Source organism: Sorex araneus, chromosome 1 (assembly GCF_027595985.1).
Source record: "Sorex araneus isolate mSorAra2 chromosome 1, mSorAra2.pri, whole genome shotgun sequence".
Classification (NCBI taxonomy): domain Eukaryota; kingdom Metazoa; phylum Chordata; class Mammalia; order Eulipotyphla; family Soricidae; genus Sorex; species Sorex araneus.
Window position 1 is genome coordinate 449,920,148 of NC_073302.1, and position 13,025 is coordinate 449,933,172.

The window sequence follows — 13,025 nt, forward strand, 5'->3', positions numbered from 1 at the left end:
GTGCCTTACTATATGATAAGTATTTTATTCAATGTTCATGATGAGACATGATGTGTTTCCTCTTTTGGGGTGAAGAGCTACTAACCTGTGGAAACAATATTACACAGTCTCATTGAAATAATTGAGCGTTTTTACTCATTTTGATGATAAAAATACTTGGAACAGCATTGAGCTGATCCCTTCTTTGGTGGATTAAACGTGTACTCCATCTGGACCTGGAACTCTTTGAGGTAAAGTTCCTCCATTACTTTGTTGATTTTTTTCATGGTAATTGAACAGAGGCGTTGCCTTACTTTACTGGGATCAGTATGTATTAGAGACCATCAAAAACTTGGGGGAAGGAAATATATAAGAAAAGGGCGTTTTCCCCTCTAAAGATGGACTGTGTTCCTCTCTCCTCCCTTCTTCAAGTCAAGTGCCATGTAGGTGCAGCACCTGCTGTAGACCATGGGCGACCCTCGGTTGGATGACCCTCAATCCAACGCCCTGAGGATTGTCCTCGTGGGCAAAACCGGAAGTGGTAAAAGTGCCACAGCCAACACCATTCTTGGGGAAGACAAATTTGTTTCAAAACTCTCTGCCACCTCTGTTACCCAGAAATGCCAGAAAGCATTCCAGAAATGGAATGGGAGGAACATTCTGGTCGTGGGCACCCCAGAGCTCTTTGACACCGAGGAGAAGCTGGACACCACCTGCAAGGAGATCAGCAAGCGCATCCTCTTCTCCTCCCTGGGCCCTCACGCTGTCATCCTGGTGCTTCAGCTGAACCCCTACACAGAGGAAGAGCAGAAAGTCTTTGCCATGGTCAAGGCTCTCTTTGGGGAGTTGGTCACAAGACACATGATCGTCGTGTTCACTCGCAAAGAAGATTTGGGGACAGAAGCCTACGTGACTTTTAGCAGACACTGACGTGAACCTAAAAAACATGGTCAAGGAGTGTGGGAGCCATTGCTGTGCCTTCAGCAACAGAGCAGACAGGCTGAAAAGGAAGCTCAGGTGAAGGAGATGATGCTGCCGATAGAGGAAATGATCCACAACAATGCCTACTTCACTGATAACATCTACAAGGGTGTAGAGGAAAGGCTGAAACAGAAGGCTGAGAGGTCTTGACCAAAATTTTTGATAGTCAATTGAAAAAGGAAATTCAATAGTAGAAGAAGAATATGTCACTAAGTGGACAGAGACACATTACTGCAAGAAGCAAGGTCAAAGAAGGAAATCATATACAATGAAGCACCCCTTGGAATTACAGCAGACCTATCAGAGGAAACCCTGAAAGTCCAAAGACAGTGGTGGGACATAGTAAAAAAAACTCAACAAAATGAACGCCTCACCAAGAATACTTTATCCGGCTAAACTTTCACTAAACTTGAAGGAACCATACACTATTTCAGAGATAAACAACTGCTCAGGAACTTCATCGACTCAGAGCCAAACTTAAAAAGAAGGACTATAGGGGCTATTGTAAGACAAGGAAAAACCCTACAAGAACAAAAAACCCCACAGAAAGATGACACAAAACCCGATGACAATAATCTCTCTCAATATCAATGACCTAAATGCACCAATCAAGAGACACAGAGAAGCAAAATGGATTCAGAAACTAAACCTAACATTCTGCTGCCTGCAAGAAACACACCTGAACAGTCAGAACAAACACAGACTCAAAGTCAAAGGATGGAAAACAATCATGCAAGCAAACAAATCCCTCTAAAAATCTGGGGTGGCCATACTAGTATCCAAGAACATAGATTTCAGGTTGAAAAAGATTAGAAAGGTCATCGAAGGTCATTTTCTATTTATCAAGGGATATGTACAACAGGAAGACATCAAACTCTTAAACAAATACGCACCTAACGAGCGACCGGCTAAGTACTAAAAACAACTCCTAACAAGTTTGAAGAAGAACATCCCTAGCAGCACAACAGTGGTCGGAGAATTCAACACCGCCTAAACACCTCTGGATAGATCGACAAGAACAAAACTCAGCAAGGAAATACTGACTCTGAAGGAAGAAATGGAAGAGAGAGGACTAATAGACCTATACAGGGCTTTACACCCAAAAAAGAAAGAATACACAGTCTTTTCCAGTGCACACGGAACATTTTCCAAAATAGACATGTACTGGGCCACAAAACATACCTCAATAGAATCGGAAAATAGAAATTTTATCAACTATCTTTTTACACCATGATGCGCTGAAGATAGAAGCTAATCAAACACAGACGCGGAGAACCAAAGCAAACACCTGGAAATTAAACAGTTCAGAGTTGAGCAATGAGTGGGTCAGGAAGAAAATCAAGGAAGAAATCAAGAGATATCTCGAAACAAATGAGAATTAAGACACGAGCTACCAAAACCAATGGGACGCAGCTAAAACCCTGTTAAGGGGGAAAGTTATAGCTCCGCAAGCATTCCTCAGGAAGGAACAAAGGGCCTACATAGAGAGCTTGACTTCACAGCTCAAGATCTTAGAAAAGGACCAACAATAGGAACTAAAACCAGACCGAAGGAATGAAATAAAGCAACCGGTGTTGGCGTGGATGTGGGGAGAAAGGGACTCTCCTTCACTGCTGGTGGGAATGCCGACTGGTTCAGCCCTTTTGGAAAACAATATGGACGATTCTCAAAAAGTTAGAAATTGAGCTCCCATTTGACCCAGCAATACCACTCCTGGGAATATATCCCGGAGAGGCAAAAAGGTATAGTAGAGATGACATCTGCATTTCCATGTTCATTGCCGCTCTGTTCACAATAGCCACAATATGGAAAAAACCAGAGTGCCCGAAAACAGATGATTGGCTAAAGAAACTCTGGTATATTTACACAATGGAATACTATGTAGCTGTCAGGAAACATGAAGTCATGAAATTTGCATACAAGTGGATCAACATGGAAAGTATCATGTTGAGTGAAATGAGTCAGAAAGAAAGAGACAGACATAGAAAGATTGCACTCATATGTGGAATATAATGTAACTGAGAAGTACAAGTTGGCAACGATGCAACTTCTGGCAGATATCTCTCTGGACTTAGTTACTAAAATACTAAATTACAGAAACCCAAAACTGAGAGGCCGCTAAGTGTGGTCACTCGACCTCATACCTCTTCATCCTCAGCAATGGAAAACAAATTATCTAATGCTTCCTTTTCAGCAGGTCTGACTTTAGGGGAGAGACTCTCCAAACAATAATAGTGAGTTTTGTTGAAATATTGTATGCAATCAAAGTGAAAGTAAAGTGAAATTTATTAGTTACACAGGCGGGGGGGACTTAGGGTGGGGGGGCTAGGGGCGTGGGGGGGGTTGGGGTGTGAGGGGGCGGGGTGGAGCTATACTGGGATTCTTGGTGGTGGAATATGAGCACTGGTGAAGGGATGGGTATTCGAGCATTGTATAACTGAGATTTAAACCTGAAAACTTTGTAACTTTCCACATGGTGACTCAATAAAAAATTAAAAAAAAATTAGAGCAGAAATTAACGACATGGAAACCCTAAAAACAATCCGAAAGATCAATGAAACAAAGAGCTGTTACTTTGAGAAATAAACAAGATTGATAAACTGCTAGAAAGATTCACAAAGAAAGAGAGAGAAAACCCTAATAAACCGAATCAGAAATGAAAAGGAGGACATCACAACAGAAACTATTGAAAGTCAAAACGTCATCAGAGACTAATTTGAAAGTCTGTGTGCCACGAAACAAGAGAACCTAAAAGAAATGGACGAATTCCTTGATTCCTACAATCTCCCAAGACTGAACTAAGAAGACTTGGAATACCTGAATAGACCCATTAGTATCAAGGAAATTGAAACTGTAATCAAAAGTCTCCCCCAAAACAAAAGCCCCGTCCAGATGGATTCACTGGCGAATTCTTCCAAACATTTAAAGAGGACCTATTGCCAGTCCTCCTCAAGCTTTTCCAGGAAATTGAAAAGACAGGAACCCTCCCAAACAGTTTATATGGTATTAGGCACATATCTCCCTAATACCATAAGCAAACAAAGACACCACTAACAAAGAAAATTATAGCCCAATATCCCCTGATAGCATTTGCTTGTGGGATAGACTTAAATGGTGGTGGGAAATTTGGAAAAAAAATGGTGGTGGGAATGTGCAGTAGTGGTGGGATTGGTGTTGAAATGTAGAATGTAATCAATTATTGTGAATAACTTTATGAAGATAAAATTTTTTAAATATAAAAAACAAGCGATATATTCACAGAGAATTTCAAAAGGATTTATGAGGTCTCCATAAATGCAATGTTTATGAGACCAAAAACTCAGTGTTAACTGGAAATTCTCCATGGATTCAAGTGATTTTGATTTTCATTATCAATGCCTTCACAGAGCCTTTAAAAGAAATTCCTACTTGTATCACTTGTCATCCCATTGCTTATCGATTTGCTCAAGTGGGCACTGGTAACGTCTCCATTTGTCCCTGTCACGCACCAGTGAAGCCCAATGGTGTCTGCTTGCTCCAGGGACATGAAGAACATCAAGCCATCCATTCAGGGTCTTGATGAAGAAGTCCAACCATCTCATAGGTGGGCAACCAGGCATTCTTTTGATGTCCCATGGAATCCAGTCAGTAATGGCTCCAGTCCAGTGGTCATCTCTAAATGGCATTACGGGTCAAGTCCATATGATTTTTCAACCTCTTGACAAATGAAGCAGGTTTTCTGATCCTCAATCGTCGATGGAGGACGGAACTCCGGATTCCTTCTCTCACTTGAGTGAAGCGTGATACTCCAAGCATAGCTCTTTCAATCCGAATAGTGTTCTCATCCTGTTCAATATAGTACTGGAAGTACTTACGATTCCTGTTAGGCAAGTAAAAGATGTTAAGGGCATCCAGATAGGAAAGGAAGAAATCAAACTCTCACTATTCACAGACAATATGATACTATATCTAGAGAAGCCTAAAGCCTCTGCCAAGAAACTCTTAGAAACAATAGACTTGTACAATAAAGTTGCAGGCTATAAAATCAATACCCAAAAATCCATGGCCTTCATATATGCAAACAATGAGACAGAGGAAAGGGACATGAAAAAAGCAATCCCATTCTCAATCGTGCCCCAGAAAATCAAATACCTCAGAATCAGCTTAACCAAGGAAGTAAAGGACCTCTACAAAGAAAACTATAAAACGTTATTCCATGAAATAAAAGAGGACATGAGAAAATGGAAACATATCATTGCTCACGGATAGGGAGAATCAACGTTGCCAAGATGGCAATACTCCCCAAACCATGATACAAATTCAATGTGATCCCTATAAGGATACTCATGACATTCTTCAAAGAAACAGATCAAGCAATCCTGGAATTCATAGGGAACAACATAAACCCACGGATAGCTAAAACAATTCTTGGGAAAAAGACGATGAGAGGCATCACCCTCCCCAACCTTAAGCTTTACTACAAAGCGGTAACAATTAAAACAGCATGGGACTGGAACAAAGGCAGAGCCGCAAACCAATGGAACAGGGGGGAATATCCCTACACACAAACCCAAATGTATGATCATCTAATCTTTGATAAGAGAGCAAGAAATGGGAAGGAAGAGATACAAATGGCCAAAAGGCACATGAAAAAATGCTCTACATCACTAATCAGCAGGGAGATGCAGATCAAAACAACTATGAGATACCACCTCACACCACAGAGACTGGCACACATCCAAAAGAACAAAAGCAACCGCTGTTGGAGAGGATGTGGGGAGAAAGGGACCTTTCTACACTGGTGGGGAGAATGCCGACTGTTTCAGCCATTTTGGAAAACAATATGGACGCTTCTCAAAAAAAAAATTAGAAATTGAGCTCCCACTTGACCCAGCAATACCACTGCTGGGAATATATCCAGGAGATATATATCAAGGTGATTCACTAATTTAAAAATAAATAATTTTTTAAAAAGACTATTCTACTTGACCTTCCCTCCCTTCTCTCCTTTCAGCGTCCAATACTGAAGTTTAATTGTTTTCTTTTTTTAAAATTTTATTGAATCACTATGTGATAGTTACAAGCTTTCATGTCTGGGTTACAATCTCACAATGATCAAACATCCATCCCTCCACCAGTGCACATTCCCAACAACGATATCCCGGGTATATCACCCCTCTACCACCCTCTATCTCCCTGCCTCCATGGCAGACAATATTCCCCATACTCTCTCTCTACTTTTGGGCATTATGGTTTGCAACACAGACACTGAGAGGTCATCATGTTTGTTCCATTACCTACTTTCGGCACACATATCCCATCCTAACTGGTTCCTCCAGCCATCATTTTCTTAGTGACCCTTTCTCTTGTCCACCTGCTTTCTCCCCTCCGCTCATGAAGCAGTCTTCCAGCTATAGGGAAATCCTCCTGGTCCTTGTATCTACTGTCCTTGGGCGTCAGCCTCATGTGATTTTATTCTATACTCCACAAATGAGTGTAGTCAAGAAGTTTTATTGTTTTCTGAGCACAGCGGGTAGGGCGTTTGCCTTGCACGTGGCTGATCTGGGTTTGATTCCCAGCATCCCATATGGTCCCCTGAGAACCGCCAGGGGTAATTCCTGAGTACAGAGCCAGGAGTAACCCCTGTGCATCGCCGGGTGTGATCCAAAAAGCAAAAAAAAAAAGTTTTATTGTTTTCAAACAGTGATTTGCCTCTAATTATATTCCATCTGAATAAAACTGCCAGGTAAAATTTAGTTGGATATTAACCCTTAGTGTTTTAGACTTCTTCAGGGAATTGCCACTTTCACACTTCCCAGAGAAGCTTATTATGCTCTTGCTAGCTTTAAAGTTTATCTTTAACAGAAACTTTGGTACATCTACACAATGGAACAGTATGCAGCTGTTAGAAAAGATGAAGTCATAAAATGTATATATAAGTGGACATACATAAAAAGTATCCTTTTAAGTGAGTCAGAAAGAGAGGGACAGACATAGAAAGATTGCACTCATCAGTGGAATATAAAATAACATAGTAGAAGACTAACACTCAAGAGTTGTAGAGATAAGAATTAGGAGGTCTGTCTCACAGCTCGGAAACCGGCCTCACATGCTAGGGGAAAAGGCAGCTCAGATAGAGAAGGGAACACCAAGTAGAGGTTGTCGGGAGGACCCATTCGGGTTGGAAGATGTGAGCTGAAAGTGGACTATAGACCGAACATGATGGCCACTCAATACCTCTATTGCAAACTACAACACCCAAAAGGAGAGAGAACAAAGGGGAATGCCCTGCCACGGTGGCAGGGTGGGGTGCTGGGGGATGGGGTTGGGGTGGTGAGAGGGATACTAGGATCATTGGTGGAGGTGAATGGGCACTGGTGGAGGGATGGGTAAATGATCACTGTATGAGTAAAATGCAAATACAAAAGTTCGTAAGTTTGTAACTGTACATCACAGTGATTCTCTAATAGAAAATTTTAAAAATATAAAGATCATCTTTCACCTTTCCTTTGTATTTTACCTCTCATTGTTACAGTTCCCCAAGTCAGACTTGATTACCTATGTCAAAATTTTCTGGTAATTCTGAACTTTATATTTGTATTTGGAGTGTTGTCTATTTGTACCTGCTTTTCTATTTCTCAATAGCCTTTTTATATTTTATTATAAGCAATGTTCTTTGGCTAAACACAGAAGACCATGAATACAATGCTCCTAATATTTGGGAGTTGATTGACTCTGAAATATACCTACTCCTGGGCATTGGTCATAATTACTTGACTCAGGCTCAGTTGCTGGAGTTCCCAGCACCGCAATAGGAAGGTCCCACCGTGAGACTGGGATTGCCCCTTGGCAAGTGGCAAAGATGCCCCAGCACTGAAATGGGACAGTCTAGAAAGCAAAATGCAAGCTCTTGATGAAAGTGGTTATAGCTTAAGAGAGAGGACCCCATGGGGAAGGGGAAGCTGAACTGACCTGAGGAGACTTCGTCTGGGATTTACGGGAAAGCCTTGAATGATTTCTGAACCCAGAGAACTAAGTGTTAGGATCTTTGTCTCTTACTATGTTTATCCAAAGCACTTCAAGCAATGATAATATAAACAACTAGAAGGAAAGATAAAAGCAATGCAGATGTTCGTAAGAGACACAATGTCACCTCGCATCAATCTCCCCAACAAAGAATTTCCTATGTTTATGGAGAGTATCATGCTAAGTGAAATGAGTCAGAAATAGAGGGACAGACATAGAGGGCCTGCATTCATATGGACCAACAAACCACATGAATAGCAAAAGCAATTTTGGGGAAAAAGAAGATGGGAGGCATCAACTTCCCCAACCTCAAGCTCTACTACAAAGAGGTAATAATTAAAACTGCATGGTACTGGAAAAAAGGCAGGGCCGCAGAACAATGGAACAGGGTGGAACACCCTTACACAGAACTCCAAATATATGATCATCTAGTCTTTGATAAAGGAGCAAGAAATGTTAAGTGGTGCAAGGAAAGCCTCTTTAACAAATGGTGCTGGCATAACTGGACAACAACATGCAAATGAATGGGCTTAGACCTGAACCGGACACCATGACCAAAAGTCAGATCAAAATGGATTAAAGACCTCAACATCAGAACACAATCCATAAGGTACATTGAAGACAAGGTCCGCAAAACCCTCCACGATATTGAAGCTAAAGGCATCTTCAAAGATGACACGCAACTTATCAATCAAATGGAAACAGAGATAAAAAAAACGGGATTATATTAAACTAAGAAGCTTCTGCACCGCAAAAGATACAGTGACCAGAATACAAAGACAATCTACAGAATGGGAAAGGATATTCACCCAATACCCATCTGATTCGGGGTTGATATCAAGTGTATATAATGCACTGGTTGAACTTTACAAGAAGAAAATATCCAACCCCATAAGAAAATGGGGCGAAGAAATTGACAGAAACTTTCCCAAGGAAGAGATACGAATGGCCAAAAGGCACATGAAAAAATTCTCTGCAACAGTAAACATCAGGGAGATGCAAATCAAAACAACTGTGAGATACCATCTCACACCACCGAGACTGGCTCACATCCAAAGGAACAAAATCAACCGCTGCTGGCATGGATGTGGGGAGAAAGGAACCCATCTACTCTGCTGGTGGGAATGCCGATTGGTTCAGCCCTTTTTGGAAAACAATATGGACTTTTCTCAAAAAATTAGAAATTGAGCTGTCATTTGACCCAGCAATACAACTTCTGGGAATATATCCAGTAGAAGCAAAAAAGTATAGTCGAAATGACATCTGCACTTATATGTTCATCGCAGCGCTGTTTACAATAGCCAGGATCTGGAAAAACACGATTGCCCAAGAACTGATGACTAGTTAAAGAAACTCTGGTACATCTCCACAATTTAACACTATGCAGCTGTCAGAAAAGATGAAATCATGAACTTTTCATATAAGTGGATCAACATGGAAAGCATCATGCTAAGTGAAATGAGTCAGATAGAGACAGACATAGAAAGATTGCACTCATCTGTGGAATATGAAATAACATTAGTTAGTGGGAGACTAACACCCAAGAGTTGTAGAGATAAGTATTAGGAGGTCTGCCCTACAGCTCGGAAACTGGCCTCACATGCTAGGGGTAAAGGCAGCTCAGATAGAGAAGGGAACACCAAGTAGAGGATGTTGGGAGGACCCATTCAGGTTGGAAGATGCGAACTGAAAGTAGACTATAGACTGAAAATGATGGCCACTCAATACCTCTATTGCAATTTACAACACCCAAAAGGAGAGAGAACAAAGAGGAATGCCCTGACTCAGTGGCAGGGTGGGGTGGTGGGGGATGGGTTGGGGGTGGTTAGAGGGATACTGGGATCTTTGGTGGAGGTGAATGGGCACTGCTGGAGGTATGGGAAAGGGATCACTGTATGAGTAAAATGCAAACACAAAAGTTCATAAGATTGTAACTCTACATCACAGTGATTCTCTAATAAAAATATTTTTAAATAAAGGATAGTTAAAATGACATCTGCACTTATATGTTCATTGCAGCACTGTTTACAATAGCCAGAACCTGGAAAAAAACCCAGTGCCCGAGAACAGATGACTGTTTCAGGAAACTTTGTTACATCTAAACAATGGAATACTATACAGCTGTTAAAAAAGATGAAGTCATGAACTTTGCATATAAGTGGATCAACATGGAGAGTATCATGGTATGTGAAGTAAGTAAGAAAGAGAGGGACAGACATATGAAGACTGGTCTTATTTGTGGGATATAAAGTAAAAGAATGGGAAACTAACACCCAAGAATAGTAGAGATAAGGACCAGAAGAATTGCTCTACGTCTTGGAAGCCGGCCTTACATGCTGGGGGAAAAGGCAGCTCAGACAGTGAAGGGACCACCAAGTAAAAGATACGTGGAGGACCCTCTTGGGATGGGAATTGTATGCTGAAAATAGACTATAGACCAAACATGATGGCCACTTAACACCTGTATTCCAGACCACAACACCCTAAAGGAATGATACAGTAAAAGGGAATCAGCCTGCAAGAGAGGTGTGAGGGGGGGCTTTTGAGGGGATGAGTTGGGGGTGGTGGGAAGGATACAGGGAACACTGGTGCTGGAGAATGGGCACTGGTGGAGAGATGGGTACTCAATCATTGTATGACTGAAACGAAAGTATGTTAAGTCTGTAACTGTATCTCGCGGTGATACATTAAAAAAATTAATTAAAAAAAACACCTAAAGACTGTAGAGATATGGGCCAGGAGGATTGCTCCACAGTTTGGAAGCTGGAAGCCGGCCTCACATACTGGTAAAAAGGCAGTTAGGATGGAGAAGGAACCATTAAGTCAATTATGGTTGGCGGGATGACCCAGGTTGGGGGATGTGTGCTGACAGTAGACTAAGGACGAAACATGGTGGCCTCTTAGTAACTGTATTGCAAACTATAATGCCCAAAAGGAGAGGGAAAGTAATAAGGAAGGTGCCTGCTGCAGAGGCAGTAGGTGGGATGTGGTGGGGGGTGGCAGGAGAGATACTGGGTACATTGGTGATGGAAAATGTGCACTGTTGGAGGGAGGGTTGCTTAATCAGTGTATGACTGAAGCTGAATCATGAAAGTTTGTAACTGTATCTCATGGTGATTCAATAAAAATTAAAACACTCTCACTAAGAATTAAATTCCAAGCCAGATGTGCTTACTAGTAAATTTTTCCAAATCTTCAGAGAATTATTACCTGTACTCCTAGGCAATTCCAAAATATCAAAGAAATGGGAATTCTTATGAAAGCTTGCATGAAGACAACATTGCCCTAATTTCAAAATCAGAGATATTACTGGCAAAGAAAATGACATCTCAATCTCCCCAATAAAGTTTGATGTAAAGATCTTCAACAAAATCTTAGCAAACTAAATCTCAAATTACATTCAAAAGGAACATACAACATGATCAGTGGGATTAATTCCAGGAATGCAGGATGATTCAAAATACCCCAAACAATTAATGTAATGCAATTAATGTAATTGACGAAAAAGAAATATCGTATAGTATGTTAATATAAGCAGGGAAAATTTTTTTATAAGATTCAATAGCCATTCATGATTTTTAAAAACCCTCAACAAATTAGAATAGAAGTAACCTCAAGATATAATGACCATATACAGCAAATTAACATCCAACACTCTACTTCTTTTCAATAGTAAAATATATCTCTGAAGGGGCACCTCCATGGCCCATATACATTGGAGGTATTTGGAGCTCTTGAAACTGTCTTCTCCACACCAGAGTAGAAGTCTCTCTCTGAAATGGCGCATACACGGAATGAACTGCAATCAGACTCATAAATTGAAAGTATCAAAAAGACTATTTGAAATGCTTGTGTGCCCGTTAGCTGTGCTTCAAGCTTTGGGTGACAGGGGAAAGCGGCCACAGGTGGTCAGCAGAGCTGCTGAGTGGGGCCCAGCATGGAAGGAGCTAGTGAAGGAGACACACAACCACGGCTGACACTTGCTGCTGACTCCCGGGTGTCAAGAGTGAGAGAAGAGCACAGCAAAGACAGAGCACAGGGACGAACTCACAGGTCAGGGCCCCCATCATGCTCCCAAGGCTGCATATGGGTCTTCCATATAGGGCTTGAACGGGCATCACTGTGTCCCTCTTGCTTTGAGTCTCCCATTTCACCCCTTCACCCGTTAGTGCTGGACATGGAACAATGTCATTGCAGAGAACAGGAGGGAGACTGTCAGTGACCTTTGAGTCTCTCACTCACCCTAACCTCATCCTGTTTGTTCCTCAGCCCATTGCCTCACCCCCTTCCCAGTGTAAACAGAACCCTGCAGAGAGTCACTTCCTTTCTTCCCACTCCCATCTCAGATGTTTTCGTTTTCTCTTATGGGTCATTCAGAGGTTGCTGTGTGTGTATGTGTGTGTGTGTGTGTGTGTGTGTTAAAACTTGGGTTTTGAGTGTTTGCCCCAAATGTGAAAACAACAGTTTCTCATCCGCGATCACAAACCACAGAGGCAGGGTTGCTGCTGCTGCTGCAGAGGCTCTGTCCTCCCAGAGACTGGGGGACTGTCTCTAGTGTCACCTGAAGATCTGTTCTCTGCCCCAACATGCAGCTGCACCTGCTTCCCCAGAGCAATGCTTCCTGTCTCTGAGGAGAGGGTCCACCGGGACAGTGGTCCATCGTTGACCATCATTGGCCCATCATTGACCACAGCATACACGCACTTTAGTTTTGGTGGGCTTTTTGGGAATGATAGTTTAAATCCAAACATGCACTAATTTAGAGGGATTGGGCAGAGGGCGCACACCCAGCAGTACTGTGGGCTTAGTCCTGGCTCTGCATTCACCCATCACTCCAGGAGGGACTCAGGGCACCCTATGTGTTGCTGGGGATCAAATCTGGGCCAGCTAGCGACAAGGCAAGGGCCACACCCACTGTCCTGTCAAAATACCAACATGCATTTCCGTTTTAGGAAACTGCCCTTTCTCTGAAGGCTCCTACCAGGCATCAATGTTTTGACTTCCAGACTGGGCAGCAGGGGTGTGTCTGGAGGTGATGGACTCTGCCAAACTTCTGGCCA

At 42.0% G+C, this 13,025-nt stretch overlaps 1 protein-coding gene and 1 pseudogene across 1 annotated transcript in view; one reads left to right on the forward strand and one right to left on the reverse strand.

The window, feature by feature from the left end:
- The first annotated feature begins 447 nt into the window (after positions 1-447).
- Positions 448-1,110, forward strand: LOC101544912 (GTPase IMAP family member 7-like; annotated as a pseudogene).
- A 3,578-nt stretch (positions 1,111-4,688) lies between these two features.
- LOC129399334 (GTPase IMAP family member 4-like) overlaps positions 4,689-13,025 on the reverse strand; it is a 39,556-nt gene continuing 31,219 nt past the window's right edge. The window contains exon 3 of the transcript XR_008627055.1: positions 4,689-4,819. The gene's annotated coding sequence lies outside the window, so the exon portion shown is untranslated. The remainder of the gene's footprint in view (positions 4,820-13,025) is intronic.